A 16042-nucleotide genomic window follows, 5' to 3' on the forward strand; every position below is an offset into this window, starting at 1 on the left:
GAGGAGAGAGGGCAGTGAGAAGCTAGGAGACAGAGAATTTTGGGAAAGGACCTTAGGGGCCTCTGCAGACCAGAGGGCAGCCGGAAGGTGCCAGATTCCTGAGGAGGGAGGAGGCAATCAAAAGAAAGACTGGTTTGGGAGGCCACCCTGTCAGTGCAGAGGACACACTTCTCATGCTTCACTATTTCAAGTACACAGGCTCACTCCTTTTACGTCAATAGTTGAAATTAGAAATTGATCACATATTACAAGTTCTTATTAATGAGGCACATAAATTTTTCCCAGATGCTGCTCTGCAAGTCAATTTGATCTTTAGAGTTATCATAGTTAAATCAAAGTATTTCCATTAAAAAAAAAGAAAAAAAACACAAACAAAAGGAACTTATTTAGAATTGATGGTATCAATCAAAATAGCTATTTTTAAAAACAAAGTGAGAGGGGCAGAAAACTTTTAACAACCTCCAGACCTGCATGCTCCTACACCATAGGTAGATACTAGCCACAAGTGGTTGTTTAAATTAATTTAAAATTCAGTTATTTTGGTCTCACTGGCTACATTTCAAGTATATAATATCAGCTTGTGGGTAGTGGCTACCTATTGTCCAGGGCCGATGAAATAATATTTTCGTCATGACAGAGAATTCTATTGTACAGCATTATTATAGACTTTGCTATTGTTTTTGGAACACTACATCAAGTATTACAGTTTTTCATGCACTCAATATTAAGTTACTTCCAAAGTAAAACACAAATGAAAACAAAAACAAAAACAAAAACAAAAACAACCAGAATCACAGGATTCACTCATTCTGCAAATATTTATCAAGTACCAACAAAATGCTATGAGAAATTACAAAGGACTCGAATTTTAATGAGTTAGGTGTGTTTGGTGATTAAGAAATATTAACATGACCTAACATGGACTTTTAATTGTTTGCTTTCGTTGCCAAATACTAGAACCAGGGAAAATCACTACACTTAAAGCAGAAAAGACTTCTAAGACACTTTTAGGCCTAGTCCTAGGATTAAATAATTCTGAGTAGTCTGATTGACTTCTCTGTTCCTTGTCCCTGCTCTCACATCCACCTGCGCTTCCTTTCTGCCTACACTTCCGGGAGTTAATACCCTCTTCTGCCCTCTCCGCTTCCCCAGCTTTGGAATTATTTCACTCTTTGCATTCAAATACAGCTCTCCTCTGGGATGGCTTGTACTCTCCAAGGGGGCCATTAGAACAGACAACTACTCAATCTGATGAGAATAAGTAGTGGTTAACTATGGGTATGAATATGTTACTATTCCTAGCCCCTTCCAAGTGCCCTGTAATAAGGGCTTTCTTAAAGCTAAACCTCAATTGTAAAATTTTATTCTAATGGTGAAATTCCAGATGCTGTGGCCAGTTGGGCAAATATTTGGAGGCATTACAAATCACTTACTGGATGACCATTAAAAAAAAATGTATACCTGCATTTTAGGAATAAATACATAGTAGAATAGGCTGGTTGTGGACATTCGGTCCCTACAAAGATAAAATCAACATCCCCAAGTGCTTTGGGAAGGGATCTGGCTGGATAAATGTAATTCTTAACAATGTTTTCTCAGCTCAGTGACTGAAGGATCCCAAGTCTACCTTTTTGAACAGTAAGCAGTGAATCTTTCAGAAACTGTTAAAACACTTTGTCCAAAAAGGTAAGAGAAAGAACATTGCACTCCAGGTCAGTAGATCTGATTTGAGTCTAATCTTTGCCACATAAAATCTAATGTATTTGGTTATAACTGAATTTGGGAGTCTCACTTTCCTTTATAAAGGTGCATCTCCAAGAAAGCCAAAAAAAAAAAAAAAATCTGCCTTGACAGTTGTGAGAGATACCAATATACAATGTTGATAATGACTACAATATCATTATTCTCCTCAAATTTACCCACTATTTCTCACCCTACCACTCCATCCCAGCTATGAGGCTTTGTATCCAATAGTAAAAAGTAACCTTGATTTGAAGCCAATTGTGCCCCAGACTCTGCTCCAACTTCTTTATATGTATCATCTCATGTAATTCTTACAAAATCCTATAAGGTATTAGTAATTAATACCCTACCACCTTGTTCCAGATGAGAAACTAAAGTTTAGGTAGATTAGGTAACACTCTTTATCGATTTAATACACTAATCCCTATGCCCTGCACCTCGTTTGAGCCCTTTATGAACCAAGGTGGTGGTTGTGGTTCAAGAAGCAACCTAAGAGGAGAACAAAAATCTATCAAATGATGGCTGGAGAACGATGCTCCTTTGCAGCAGCTACACTAAGTATGGAGAAGAAATTGTTTAAAAGTGGGTCCTTTAATCACAGAATGAGACCATCACTAATTGTGTTTAGGAGTATCTATATGTGATACACCCATTATTTGTTTGGCTTTCCTATTTTTCTAGGTAGATATACATACTCTTCTTTTTTTCGATTTTATTTATTTATTTATTTTTATTTTTTTAAAGATTTTATTTATTTATTTGAGACAGAGAGAATGAGAGACAGAGAGCATGAGAGGGAGGAGGGTCAGAGGGAGAAGCAGACTCCCTGCCGAGCAGGGAGCCCGACGCGGGACTCGATCCCGGGACTCCAGGATCATGACCTGAGCTGAAGGCAGTCGCTTAACCAACTGAGCCACCCAGGCGCCCAGATTTTATTTATTTATGAGAGAGAGAGAGAGAGAGCACATGAGAGGGGGGAGGGTCAGAGGGAGAAGCAGACTCCCTGCTGAGCAGGGAGCCCCATGTGGGACTCAATCCCGGGACTCCAGGATCATGACCTGAGCTGAAGGCAGTCGCTTAATCAACTGAGCCACCTAGGTGCTCCTAGATATACATACTCTTAAACACATTTTGATTCAAAATCATTGTCTGGCTTTTAACTTGTTTAGTCTGAACAGCAGAAAAATACACACCAATGGTTCTCAATGAATTCTGACAAGGACTCTCACAGGATTTCCTGATCAGCATTTCAATTTATACTTCACTTTTCCTCTTCCTGATCTGCAACTACGACTGTGTCCTTTCTTTTTTACTTTCCCATATGACAATGTAGGAAATTCCCTCTACTAATATTTCTTGACCATTATGATCCCATCCCTTTTCCCCGTGGAATTTTTTTGGTCATAAAAGCTAATATGAGACTAAAGGATCCCATTACTATTGGGAATGGGATCCTTTAATGAGAATTGTAATAGTCCCGCAAATCCGTTCTCTAAAAGATGATCTATCTAAGCCCAAGGGGTAGTTCTGTAGCCTTGGTCGTGGGTACGTGGACCAATTGCAGCCAATGAGATATTAGAGAAAGTTTGCCGGAGGCTTCTGGGGGAAAAAAAAAAATGTTCTCTCTCCTCAGAGAGATCCACAAGAGACATTATGTCTTTCTTTGGACATTGTCAGATTAGGAAGTCACGCCTGAGATTATTATAGTTATCTTACTTGCTGAGGATGAGACCTAAACCAGGGAAGGCAAATAAAGGTTCTCAACCATCTCTGAAGGCCATATTAACTCAAGACTTCTTTAATGGGAGATCATAAGTTTCCATCTTATTTAATCTGGATTGTGTCAGGATTTGGGGTGCTTGTACTTGACATCATCTCCCACAGCTAGATAATCCTTTTTAAAATATAGTTGGAATTGTTTGAAAGAAAAAATAAGTGAATATACCTCCTCAACTCATTGGTCAATAGGAATTGAGCCTAACTCTAATGACAAGATGAAAGGACACTTGGAGATTTTTCTTTAATGGTGAGAAAGAAGTTTTTAGATACAAAATGATTCAGTCTTGCACACTGTCCATTTTTCTACCATAAGGAAGATGAATATAAGAACATGATATTTTATTTATTCAACTGAAATATTTTCCTTCACTCCTACTGTTCTTTCCTCTCAAGTGCCAAAATCTTTTTAGCATATTTCCCAATATTTTTTGTAATTAACTCCCAGAAGTAATTTCGTAGAATCTACAGTGAATGTTAACCAAACTAGAATTTCAAATAATTATCAGAGGATAAAGCAGTCAGCTGGATTGCCCACTGGCAATAAATCCGTGACATTTGGAATTTGTATCTATTTGTTCCTCCAATTGCCAATATCCCAAGCCAAGCCCAAAAGTAAAATCAGTTTATATTCACCATGGCCCACTTCGTCCATACTTTGCCCTTTATTAAAATGGAATCATTTAAAAAAAATTTTTTTTTTAAATTAACATGTGTTATGGTTGAAGATATGGTGATCATCAGCTTTATTGTTTTATATGTTTAGGAAAGAAGATAGTCTCCCTTTCCTAAGCAACAATGTGTAAAAAGCCTCTTCTGTTCTCCCGTGTGAGTAGACAAAGAACAAAGCAATCTTTGTAAGGTAAGGGGAGTGAGAGAGGATTCTGGCCAAATGGATGGGACAGGATTCTTGCTGAAGGCAGCCAAGGTGATCCAATATTACCTGGGAGACGGTGGGGATGACGGCATTTGATCAGATATCCAGGGTCGGGGATTCTGACTAAGCCAACTTAACAGATTTCTTGCTGCAACTGAGTGATGCTGGCCTGACAAGGACAGATTCCAAGGTCGAGGCCTAGAGGGCTTAAAGAAGCCTGTCTAGAGTTTGGCCCAGGAGGGAGTCTGTCAGTAGCAGGCTCCTTCTGTTGTTTCTACTCTCCTGTAATCATTTTTCCTGGATAAAGCAAAGGAGAGGACAACTGTTATTAATCAAGCCTCTAAGACCTTTTGAATCTCAGCTGTAATGTTTGCAGGTTAACGTTATTAGTCTGTGTCACTGGTTTATAAAAAAGCCAAACTGTTTGAAGAGGTTGAGACAGTGCCTAAATGGCTGGAGAAGAAAGAGGATCTAAGTGAGGATTTTGCCTCTAGCATTTACTGGCCAGTTGCTGAGCTTCATAAATAGCGATGTGATTTGCTGAACTACAAGATGGGCCCCAGTGATCCCCACTTCTGACATTCACACCTTTGTGTAATCTCCTCCCACATCTTACCAACCAGGGTCTGTGACGGTAGAATAAGCCTACGTGATGGTATGTCACTTCTGAGATGAGGTTATAAAAGACAATGAGCTCTCTTTCTCTCTCTTTTTCATTATTTGCTCTGGGGCAAGCCTAAAACCCCACAGTGGAGAATTGCAGGCGTCTTCCAACAACCACGATTCTAACCAACTTGGAACTCCAAGACTGAGGTGGATCCGCCAGCCCCAGTTAAGGCTTTAGATGCATGCAGCCCAGGAGATAGCTTGACTGCAGACTCATGACTGACCCTGAGCCAGACCACCCAATGAAGCTGCTCCCAGACCTCTACCCCTCAGAAACTATGTGAGATAATAAGTGTTGGTTAATTTAAACTGCTGTGTTGGGGGGATTTTGTTGTTCAACAACAGATAAAGAAATTTGGAAAAATGGCTTCCTAGCAATAACAGTGAGGGCTCAGTAGAAGCATGGATGAGAAAACCTTAAAGTACTGCGTGAATGTTAGAACCATACAAATACAGTGAAAGAAAATGTCTAGAACACCACTATCCAAAAGAACTTTGTGTGCAGGTGGAAATGTTCAATCTCTGCCATTCTGTATGGTGCTGAGTACTTGACATATGGCTAGTACAAGATGAGGGACTGAATTTTTTATTTTATTTAATTTTGAATAATTTATATTTAAATAGTCGTAGGTGGCTAATGGCTACCATTTTGGACAGAACAGGTCTAGAGGTTTCTAACCCAACAAATGCCTATTCCAAAACAGAGTCAAAAAGGACACAGTATATAAAAATCGGTCTTTACTAGTTATGAATTTCTAAAGAAAGTCTTGTGTTTTTATGAAGTCCAGAAATTATGGGTTGAGTTGAAGTAATATTTCCTTCCTTATATGAAAAAAAAAAACCACAATGCATTTTGTAAAACCGGGTTTTTTGAGACCTCAGATAGATTCCCCCTATGTGTATGCAGGCAATTTATTAAACATGAAATTATCGATTCAGTGGACTGTCTCACACAACTGGCTAATTTGCATGGTTGATTGAACAGGCATGAAATGAACCAAATGTGCCCACGGTTACCTTAACCGCACAGGGCACTGCTGACTCATTCCCCTGATGGGTGAGAAAGAGTTAATGACCTCAGTGTTTCTTGGCACCACTTTATTTAGTGATGTCATTTGGTAAATATGAGACTCCAAATTCCAAAACAGCTATTGTAAGTTACTTGCAATGATAGTTAAACCTAACTAGAGATAGATAGACTTAAGTGTATACAAGGTCGTATTAACTGAGGCTTGTAGGACGACATACATGTAATGCTGTTAGTAGAGCAGGAGTGGATTTTCTTATTTCTAACTGAAATATGTTGAATTGTGCTCTGTAATAAAGCTGATGTCACTCAAATGTCGACTGTATCCTTAACATAAAATCCCTTTGTCATGTCAGATCATGCCTGATAGCCTCAAGCTCGCAGTCACATGATCGTAAGCGATCCGCTCCTGTTCCTGCCGCTGAGACAGGATGAAGGGGAGTGGTTATCCCCCTCCACGGAGAAAAGTAAAATTAGATTCTTAGCTCCTACTATGCACAAAATTTTTCCCTTGATGAATTAAAGATGTAAGGCTCTAAGGCCAATTGTTAAAATGTTTAGAAGAAAATGTAAGAAAAAAATTTACTTCGGGCTATGGAAGGATTTACTAGATAAGACACACTATGTTCTAACCATGAAAGAAAAGATTGAGAAATTAATTCATAAAAATTAAGAACCTCTGTCTATCAAAAGACATCATTTTATTTATTTATTTAAATTTATTTATTTATGTATTTAAAGAGAGAGAGCACAAGCAGGATGGGCACAGGCATAGGGAGAGAGAATCTCAGGCAGACTCCATGCAGAGCGCAGAGTCCAACTCAAGGCTTGATCTCATGATCCTGAGATCACGACCTGAGCCGAAACTGAGTCTGACGCTTAACTGACTGAGCCAGTCATGCGCCCCAAAAGACACCATTTTATTTTAGTATTTACTTACTTATTTTTAAGAATTTTATTTATTTATTTGAGAAAGAGAGAGAGGGCATGAGCAGGGGGAGGGGCAGAGAGGGAGGGACAAACAGACTCCCTGCTGAGCAGGGAGCCCCACGCAGGGCTCATCCCAGGACCCAGAGATCATGATCTGAGATGAAGTTAGATGCTCAACCAACTGAACCACTGAGGCGCCCCCAAAAGACATCATTTTAAAAAGTGTAAATACAATCCATGGGTTGGGATAATGCTCATTTAATAAATATAATTAAAAAATTAATATCTTTAATATAAAGAAGTCCTACAAATCGAAAACAAAAAGACTCAATAGAAAAGTAGGAAAGATTCAATAGAATAATGGGGAAAATCACAAACCGGTAATTCGGAAGAAGACATGAATAGTGATTGTACATGTAGTGGGTTAAATCGTGGCTTGCAAAATACCCGTCCATGTCCTAATCCCTAAAACCTGTGAATGTGAACTTTTTGAAAAAGGGTCTTTGCAGACGCAATTAAATGAAGAATCTTGATCGTTTCAAATCATCCTTGATTGTCCCGGTGAGCCTAAATCCAATGGCAAGTGGATTTATAAGACATTCAGGTAAGAGACACACGGAGCTAAAAGACCACAGGAAGGCAAAGGCAGAGATTGGGTCCATGCAACCACAAGCCAAGGAATGCCTGGCGCCACCAGAAACTGGAAGATGCCAAGAAGGATCCTTCCTGAGAGCCATCAGAAGGAGCACAACTCTACCGACACCTTGATTTTGGACTTCTGGCCTCCAGAACCATGGGAGAATACATTTTTGTCATTTCAAGCCACCCGGTAATGGTAATTTGTAAAGGCAGCCCTCCGAAACTAGTACAGTACCTAAGAAGAGAAACTTTCATTCATTATTAGAGAAATGAAAGTTAAGTCCTCAGTGTAATACCCTTATACACAAACCATATTGGCAAAAATTAAGATGTCTGATTGTATCTGAGGTGGTGAAGATATGGCTCAATAAGAACTCTCATCCAATACTGGTAGGACTCTAAATAGGTGCATGTATGTTGGAGAACAATTGGGTCTTGTCTTGTGAAGATGAATCTGCACATATCCTCATAATTCAGCAATTCCACCACCAGGTTTAGCACACCCCAGGGGCACTCTAAAACACATACCCAGGAGATACCTATGAGAAAATTTACAGCAGTGTTTTTAAAAAGATTTTATTTTTAAGTAATCTCTACACCCCACGTGGGGCTCAAACTCATGACCCCGAGATTAAGAGTGGCAGGCTCCACCAACTGAGCCCGCCAGGTGCCCCCCAAAATTTATAGCAGTTTTTTTTCATAATAACAAAAAACTGGAAGCATACATGCAACGAGAGAACGAAAAAATAAATTGCAGCGTCTTCACATTGTGAAATTTTCACCGGGAAAATGAATGTACTATTGTTACATGTAACAATATGAATGATTTTTAGAGAGTATGGAGTGAGAAATAGAAATTGTAGAAAATTTGTTCAAAATCCAGCAAAGCTAAATAATATGTTGCTTAGGAAAATATGCATAAGATATACCATACGCCAAAAGGTTGGCTACTTGAGAGAAGGCTGGTGGATGTGATGGGGAGATATATTCTGGTACAGAATATTCTAGTCCTGAGACAGGGAATGGGTTCCTAGATGCTTATATTTGTTCTGTGCTTATTAACTTAAACATATTTTATGCAAGCTCTTAAAAATATTTTACTTTTATAAAATAGGTAATACCGAAATGAAACAAGCAATGGAAAATGCTGTAATAATTAGGGCCACATAGAGATCATCTATAACCTAAAGCTATCAGTGTGTCTGTTGAATACCTTTTGACAGGTATTTGGAGAAATGGAGGGTAGCAAGAAAGGATATAACCTCAAGTTCAGAAAAGGAGAGAAATAAAATGACCCTGTGCCCATGTGTTGAAGTGAGAATAGGCTGTTACTGTAGGTTGTAGGGAAATGGGCCATAGCTCAGACAAAGGGAGACAGGACTACCCAGATAAAAGTCCGACCCATCACAAAAAGCTTTCCTAGACACTGAAAATCCTACGAGTCATGCTTTGAGTAAAGATGAGTTAGTGGGATCAAGAGGCCAAAGCTACCAGGTACTCTTAGGAAAAAAAAAAAACCAAAAACAAAGTTGCAGAATAGACAGCTAGGCTACCTACCTGGGCCTTTCAGCTGGAGTACAGATGGATGTAACCTCTTAACTTGACCTTGTGTCAGCTATTTTAAATGAGTGTGTGCGGGGATGAGCAGAGTTCAGGTTTTTTACCTGTGTGCTTGGGTCTTCGGTACAAAACCCCAGGGCCTAACAAGCTTTGCACGTTCATGTACTGGCTGCAGGGAATTATCCTATTTGAAGTGTTCCATCTGTTTCCATTTGGGACCCTAACTGATACAAGCAGGCCTATTAATTATCTCTCTCAAACCAGCTGTTGGCAACCCTGGGCGTGGTTTCCTGGCAGCTATTAGCAGGCGCCATTTGCCTATATTCTTTGTAAACAAAGGTGTCAGTACAGAGCAGTGATCCTCAAAGTGTGGGCTCCGACCAGCAGCATCAGCATTAGCTGGGAACTTGTTAGAAATGCAGAGTTTGGCTGCACCCAAGACCTACTGAATCCAAAACTCTGCTAGTGGGCCACGCAGTCTGCTTTAATAAACCTTTCAGGTGATTCCAGTATGTGTTAAAGCATGAGAACCATTAGCCTACGGGGATCACAGTGGACAGTGCAGAATCCTGAAGCTGACAGCAACTGAACTTTTAATTTTAAAATAAAAGCTGTATATTGTCTACATCATGATGCTTTGATATACGTGCACATAGTAAAATGATTACTAGAGTCAAACTAATCAACATACCCATCTCCTTGGGGCACCTGTGTGGCTCAGTGGCTTAAGGGGGCTTTACCCTTCGGCTCAGGTCATGATCCCAGGGTCCAAGGATGGAGTCCAGCATCTGGCTCCCTGCTCAGCCGGGAGTCTGCTTCTCCCTCTCCTTCTGACCTCCCCCCCGGCCCTCCTCCAGCTTACTCTCTCTCTTGCACTGTCTCTCTCAAATAAATAAATAAAATCTTAAAAAAACCCACAAACAAACATACCCATCTCCTCACATAATTACCTTTTTTGTGTGTATGTGCTAAGAGCACCTTCTGAGATCTACTCTGAGCAAATCTCCGCTATACAGTAAGTACTGTTAGCTGTAGTCATCACGGTGTACATTAGATCTCTAGAATTTACCCATCCCACAAAACTTAAACTTTGTACCCTTTGACCAATATCTCCCCAATGTCCTCATCTCCCCACCCTTGGTAACTATCGTTCTACTCTCTACTTCTATGATTTCGACTTTCTGTAGATTCCACACCTAAGCGAGATCATACAGTATTTTTCTTTCTGTGTCTGGCTTATTTCACTTAGCAAAATGTCTTCCAGGTTCATCCATGTTGTTGCAAATGGTAGGATCTCCTTCTTTTTAAAGGCTGAATAATATTCCTCATATATAGAAACCACCCTTTCTTTATCCATTTAGCTATCAATGGAGACTAAAGCTGTTTCCATATCTTGGCTGTTACCAATAATGTTGCAGTAAACATGGGCATGCAGATATCCCTTCTAGGTATTGGTTTAATTTCCTTTGGCTATCTGCCCAGAAGAGGGATTGCTGGATCATGTGGTGGTTCTACTTTTTATTTTTATGGAGGAAAACCTCCATACTGTTTTCCATAGTGACTGCACCAATTTACATTCCCACCAACAGCGCCCAATGGCTCCTCTTTTTTCTCCACAGCCTCACCGCATTTGTTATCTTTTGTCTTTTTGATAACGACCACCCTAACAAGTGTGAAGTGATCTCTCACGGTGGTTTTGATTTGCATTTCCCTGGTGATGAGTGATGTCAAGCATCTTTTCATGTGTCTGCTGCTCATCTGGATGTCTTCTTTGAAAAAAAAGTCTACTCAAGTCTTCCGTCCATTTTTTAACCACCTTATTTTTATTATCATTATCATTCTTGCTATTCAGTTGTATGAGTTCCTTATATATTTTGGATACTAACCCCTTATCAGATATATGGCTGGCAAATATCTTCTCCCATTCTTTAGGTTGCTTTTTCATTTTGTTTTCTTTGACATGCAGAAGCTTTTTAGTTTGATGTAGCCCTTGTTTACTTTTGGCTTTTGTTGCTTGTACTTTTCATGTCATATCCAAAAAATCATAGCCAAGTCCAATGTCAAGAAGCTACCCCCCCGTGTTTTGACCTGTTCCAGGTCTTATGTTTAAGTGTTCAACCCATTTGGAGTAGATTTTTGTGTACAGTGTAAGATAAGATCCAATTTCATTCTTTTGCATGTAGACATTTAGTTTTCCCCAGCACCATTTATTGAAGACACTCTTTTACCCATTGTATATTCTAGATGTCCATGTTGAAAATTAGTTAACACTGGGGCACTTGGCTGGCTGGGTCAGTGGAGCATGCGACTCTTGATCTCGGGGTTATGGGTTCGAGCCCCATGCTGGCTGTGGAGATTACTTAAAAATAAAATTAATAAAAAAGAGTTAACACTGCATGCTTGGGTTTATTTCTGGGCTTTCTATTCTGTTCCATTGGTCTGTTTTTGTGCAAGTACCATAGTGTTTTGATTACTATTACTTTGTAATATAATATAGCCTGAAGGGAGGAGGGAAGTGGGATGTTCCGAGAAACCAGGAACCTTGAGAAAGAAGTGACTTGCTGTTGAAGAACACAGGCAACCCAAGGTAACTGCACAGGGAGGGAACCAGAGGAACAAGTACCCTGGCTTCATTAGCCTCCCTCCCCCAGTTTCCATCTGAGCTCCTCAGGGAAGCCAAAGAGCAAGGAAGGCCATTGATATAATCCACAAGGCCCAATCTCTGGGACACAGAGCCCAGTGCAGAAAGGTAGCTGGTAGAGGGGCAAGTGAAAGATACGAGGTTCCTGCCAACTCACTCTTCTATTTAGCAGCCCTAACTGCAAGTGAAAGTTAATGGTGAAATGATGGGACCAGAGACAGGCAACACGCATCCTGGGTTCTTGTCCCATTTTCTGCTATCATGTTAGGAAATAGCACAGTCTGAGTCCGGGATGGCTGGCATTTATGGAATTCTCCAGCACTGCAGAGGTAGAAGAGGTTAGGAGGGAAGCTTAGACACCAGGAGAAAAACATTCCCTCTAGATTAATTTAATGTGGGGTGAGTCTCAGGGGGAGCATTATACCATTGTGTTTAGTGACTCAAGGCTATTCTGACAATGTCCTAAATAGATTACTTTATTGGAGATTAATGAACTGAAGGATCCTGTTGAAGAGATTTATGTTAACGGGATCATCATCTAATTCTACAGCTCATACCCTCCCCAAATTTCATAGTGAGTGGAAAAAACAAAACAAAACAATTTCAGTGTGAGATAATTACTCTCCCTGCAGTAACAGGGCAGAGGCAGGCCAGGGTCTAATAGCTCCAGTTCAAGGAAGAACTTGCTAGCTTATTGGATGTTTATTATGGGTTTGTTTTTTTTTTAAGATTTTATTTATTTATTTGAGATACATAGAGAGAGAGAGAGTGAGAGCACAAGCAGGAGAAGGAGAGGGAGAAGCAGGCTCTCCACTGAGCAGGGAGCCCGATGCGGGGCTCGATCCCAGGACCCTGGGATCACGACCTAAGCCGAAGGCAGATGCTTAACGACTGAGCCACCCAGACACCCTGGATGTCTACTGTGTTAATTTTATGGATTGGTTATTACCAAAGTTAAAACTGTGACAGTGGGGAGAAAAATGTCTTTTGTCTTGCAGCAGGATTTACCATTGGAGAGGGTGCTTCAAGGGATCTCAGCTATCCCTTCTACATTTCAGTACATTGTTGAGAAGTGACAAGCCAACAGTGTAAGTGGGTGACATCACCGTGTTGGGGAGAATATTATAAGAGCTCAAGGAATGGTTCTCTAAAGCCCTATACATCTTAGATAATAACTAGAAATGACCCTATGAAAAACTAGTTTTGTCACGACCTCATAAATCATTTATAGCATAATATTCCAAGATTGCTACCACTACTACCTGGTCAGCTCCTAGGAAGTATGATCTTTTAGGGGTTCAATATTTAATGTCTACCGCACAGCGCATAGCGCTTATGCAAAAAACCTATCAAAAACCTCATTGCTCAATCTTTAGTTTGATGGAAGTTACTAGTTATTCATTTTTAACATTTCTTGATTTTTTTTTCTTGGAAAGCCTCCTTAATCATGTCTCTTAATGATTCTCTGAGGTAAAGTGCATTTTGATTAAACAGTCTGCCATAAAACACGTTTACATTGTGCTTCATTTGGCACTGACTCCCTGATATCATATTGCTTGGATATGAAATGAAAGGTTCTGGAAATGAATGAAATACTTTGACTACAGAAGCCAAAGTAACTGGCTTACCTCTGTTTGTTTTTTTATTTTTCTTTTTTGAACTTGTACATTTGTCATCTATGGTCTGTTTATTTTCACTATGAAGAGACAACAAAGAGATAGGTTTCTAAATTTTGTCTGGAATAAAGGAGAGATATATAATATATACAAAGATATTTATATATATAATAAATAAGGTTATATATATTATATATTATATATAATGATATAAATTATATTATATAGAAAGATATAAAGATTATATATACTATATTATATATTATAGTATATATATGTGTGTGTGTATATATATACACACAAGGATACCTATTTCCCCCAGAAATGTTCTGCTTCTGAAATGTTCTATTTAAGTAAAAATGTATATAATTTGCCTTTAGACTATGTGTATGTATTTTGGACAGGTTTAGCGATGGGAATGTATTCTGGACTACCTTTAGGTCCAGATACTTCCTGCTGAATAGTAATTTTTTAATAGTGTTTTTATTTTAGTGCATATTTTAAATATAGTAAGTGCTTCTGTTTTAAATATAGTAAACACTAACTTTTTGGTAGACTTTAGTCTACCAGTTCAAGTAAACCCATTTCTGAAAATCTTCAGGATGCCCCAAACTCTTTCTTTGTAAGTTTAATGTTCTTCTGAAATGGATAAAAAGTTAGTTTTTGAATTCCACTATAAAGGCAACTTCTATTCCATATTGTATTTTATTTTAACCCTTTATTCTGTCAAACTTCAGCTTCACTGCTCCTATGGGAAGCAAGAGTTATTATTAACAGCACAGCATTTAGATTGCTGAGTATCACCTTTCCTTGTGCCGTCCCAGACAGGCCTCATGCAGAGGACACAGTGACTCTGATCACGATACTTCTTGAGAAAGGACAAGGCAGACACAGCATCCAGGAGAGTGGCCATGAATCCTTGCCTTTTCTCATTAAGCAGCTTTTTCAGAACAAATTGTGCCACTGTAATCATTATCTTGACATGCTGCACTAATTCATTTTTGGACAAGATTACATAGCCAAATGTAGAGAGCTAATTTGAATGTTTTTCATTTAGTGTTAGAAAGTGGTGAATGTTTTTACACATTCTATGAACTTACCTACCAGTTAACTTTATTTTAGGCTCAGATTTGACCCTTTGGTTGGCTAAACTCGTGCTGCGCTTTCCATGTGCCAAGACTCCTTTTTTAATGCATCTACCCAGTCATTATTCATTGAAACTTCATGGAAAAAATGTTTTGCTGAAGTATACAAGTGATACAGAGGAAAGAACACGGGATTTAGGCTGCCACTTGTAACGTGGGACAAGTTACTTCGCAGCTTAGAGCCTTAGTTTTCCTAACTAAACACTTCCATGATAATATTTAGCTGATAGATTATTGAAATAACATGTGTAAGTACCTGAAAAAGTCTGAAACGTAGCATGTCCTCAAATATAGGTTTCCACTTTCTCCCTTTTAAAATATATTTGTTATCTATTAACTGTTGTAAAATGTATTGTTTCTATTTATTTGAGCAATAACCTAAAAGTCTGTTTTATATCTTTTAAAAGCATGGATTAGAAAATTGTTATATAGGAAATTTTATCTCCTAGCATAATACAACTCTTCATGCTGAACTCTAATACGCTTCTTCCAAAGACTTGGGCCTTTTAAACTATCTTTAGCCCTGTTATCAGTGTTTCAGATAGGGCCATTTGGATGCAAATTAGCCAGAAAATGAACTCCGGTAGAAGTATTCATTTAGAGACCAATATTGTAGTACTCTGATCCAAAGAACTTCCTCACAAAATGGGATCACACAAAGGTCAGTGGTAATAAAAACAAAAGCATAAATCAAAGTAGAATCTTCCTATAAATCAAGAGCAATACACTCCGTTATCACATCAATCAAGATTATTTATAAATATGTCGATAAATAGTGTAGCATCTCTTGGTTTCTCTTCATGTTTCATAGTTTATACAATTTGAATACTTTATAATGTAATCCATAATGTACAAAAGAATCCCATTGTTTGATAAACATCCATCCGTTCACCTACCTTAAGGAAATTAAAGGGAACCTCCCGTAGGATGTTAATAACTGTTCTTTATTCTTCTGTGCTGGTGGTTCTCAAACTTTATCAGGTATCAGAGCCACTATGAGCTTGTTGAAACACAGACTGCTGGACTGCACCCTCAGAGCTTCCGATTCAGTAGGTTGGGGGTTGGGGCCTGAGAATCTGCATTTCCAACAAGCTTCCAGGGGTTGCTGAGGCTGCTCTTGCTGTGGATTGGAGCGCAGGAAAGGGAGTGCGCATGCTCAGAGCGAGGAGCGAGCCCCGCCCCTTGTTTTTCTCTCCCCCGCCCCCTTTTTTTAAAAAAAGATTTTATTTATTTGACAGAGAGAGACACAGCGAGAGAGGGAACACAAGCAGGGGGAGTGGGAGAGGGAGAAGCAGGCCTCCCGCAGAGAAGAGAGCCCGATGCAGGGCTCGATCCCAGGACCCTGGGACGATGACCTGAGCCGAAGGCAGACGCTTAACGTCTGAGCCCCCAGGCACCCCTCTCTTCCTTTTCTGGGCGCTC

Source organism: Leptonychotes weddellii, chromosome 2, assembly GCF_054177405.1.
Source record: "Leptonychotes weddellii isolate Sample4059 chromosome 2, ASM5417740v2, whole genome shotgun sequence".
Classification (NCBI taxonomy): Eukaryota; Metazoa; Chordata; class Mammalia; order Carnivora; family Phocidae; genus Leptonychotes; species Leptonychotes weddellii.